The following is a 2,478-nucleotide window of genomic DNA, read 5'->3' as shown; positions in this document are numbered from 1 at the left end:
GGCATGAACTCTTTCGTCGGCTGCATGCGAGGGATAACCGTTAATTTGGTTGACGTGGAACTGCCACCCTCCACGAAAAGATGTCACCAATACGACGCCGACGCCGTCGACAACAACAACGAGCGCGCGACGAACGCGAATCTAGAAATGACGGACGAAACGATGATGGTACCCAAAATGTTGTCCTTCCGCTTAAGCAACGTGACCGGCGTCCAAGTGTCACTGACTCACTAAAGCATGGACGTCCGCCACAGTCTGCGCATCTCGTTCTACATGAAATTGAAGAAAGGAAACGACGTCGGCCAGATTTTCTTCCTGGGAGACGAACTTCGCGATCACGCGTTCATGAGGATATCCGACGACGGAAGAGTGAGAGCAACCTTCGAAATGGGATCCGGACCGGTGGTCGTCGAGAGTTCGAGTCCGATCGCCACCGGCACCTGGAACCGTTTCGAAGTTCTCAAGATAGGGAATTCTGCTCGATTGACGGTCAACGATATGCCGGAGCCGTGGAGAAAGGTCAACGGCAATTACAGTAGTCTGGACGTCGACACGTGGCTGCACGTCGGTCTCACAGAAGGTTCGCCGTCCGTGGAAGCGTGCGTCGCGCGGATGACGTTGAACGATATGGAAATCCGACACGTAGATCTGCAGTCGTGTTCCTCTCGTGTCCAAAACCAACTCGTTTCCTTGTCCAACGAAACGGAAGAGGAACCCGAAACCTACGTGCAGCAACGGATTCCGTCCAAGTCGTTTCGACGGGAAAGCGGGGCCACGCACACGTCTCCGATGCCCATGACCGACGTTCGAGATCTTTCGTTCTCGATCAAACCGAAAAACGCGACCGGACACGTGCTCACCGCTTCCGGAGACGTCAACCACATCACGATCTCGCTGGGGTGGCTACGAGAGCGTCGACCTGAACACCGGTTCCGGAACCATGCAGTACTACAGTCCGAATCGTATGCACGTCCACCGTTGGAACCGACTGAAGATAGAGATCGCCAACGCCACCGTGTCCGTCACGACGAACGGCGGCCGGAGGGAGACGACCAAGCTAGACGGCCCTTACACTCATCTAAATCTTGGCGGCGACTTCGTCACTGGAACCGTGAACGGATTACGTGGCGTCGAAGGGTGCATCTCCTCCCTCGAGCTCAACGGCGGTCGACGAGAGGTGGAACCCGCGGGAATGGCTTTTTGTCGAGTCGCTTACCGCCTTGACGATTCCACCTCTACGATGGCCGGGGAGGGTCGAATAGAGAGCATGTCATTTTTGCTCAAACCGGAAGAACAGACGCGAAGAGTTCAACGGCACGTGTTCACGGCCACAAGCAAGACCACCACCGACCGCGTCTCGGTTTTCCTCACCGACGGATACGCGAGAGTCGCCGTGGACGCGGGTTCCGGACTGATGTTTCTCAACAGCGCAAACCGTGTGCTCACCGGTAGGTGGAACGAGGTTCGATTGCTGTTCGAAGAAAGCTCGATGCAGATCGCGATAGGAGTGGAAACGAGCGAGAAGAAAATGCTGGAAGGCACGTTCACGCATCTGAACCTGTACGGCAAACTCCACATCGGCGCCGAATTGAACGGAACGACTCGGGGGCTCGAAGGATGCATTACTCCTTTGGTGGTGAACGCCGGTCGACCTATCGCACCGACAGGACTTTCTTTCTGCCAAGCGGCGCCGATGCAACCTCCCGTCGTCGTCGTCGCAGCCGTCGACGATCGCCAACCGGAGACGGGGACACCACCCCGGATCTCCTATCGTCTGACCGACGACACAGGGATGCACACGATGCCATCGTACGATCACATAGACAGTCTCTCTTTTTCAATCAAAACCGAAAAATCGGACGGGCACGTGTTCACAGGGAAAGGACCCACCGATTCCCTCTCGATATTGCTCTTCGACGGCCGCGCGAGCATCTACGTGAACACGGGTTCCGGAGCGGATTTCTACGACAGCGAAATTCCTCTGCGAATGAACGAATGGAACAGACTCCGGATAGGATTCACCGAAGGCTTCATGCACTTTTCGATCGGTCGAGGGCAGGAAGAATGGAAGAAACTGGCAGGTCGGTACACCGACCTCAATCTGGGCGACAGCTACTCCGTGGGATTATACGAAGGTCTCGGCAGCACCGGCGGATGCATCTCGGAGCTTGAGGTGAACGGTCGACCGGTACAACCCACCAGTCTGGCACCTTGCAACGCGAAACCCGATAGTAGAAAGATCAGAATCGGATCGGGCGCGTGTTCCTACTTCGTTGTTCCGCAAGACGAAGTGACGCCGCTTCCATTCATAGAAGTGACGTTCTCGTACACGCGCTCGGACCCAAACGACGGCCACGTTCTGCTGTACGAAGGATCGAACTTCGACTTGCACGTGGCTATATGGGGTGGAAGGATGACACGGTTGGCGACATCCAAAACCGAAAGAGGAACGTTCGCAAGGTTGAGGTGTCCTTACTC

Source organism: Anneissia japonica, unplaced genomic scaffold, assembly GCF_011630105.1.
Source record: "Anneissia japonica isolate Jap-2015-1 unplaced genomic scaffold, ASM1163010v1 scaffold64433_len11366_cov135, whole genome shotgun sequence".
In the NCBI taxonomy this organism is placed as follows: Eukaryota; Metazoa; Echinodermata; class Crinoidea; order Comatulida; family Comatulidae; genus Anneissia; species Anneissia japonica.
This window is presented reverse-complemented; position numbering follows the sequence as displayed.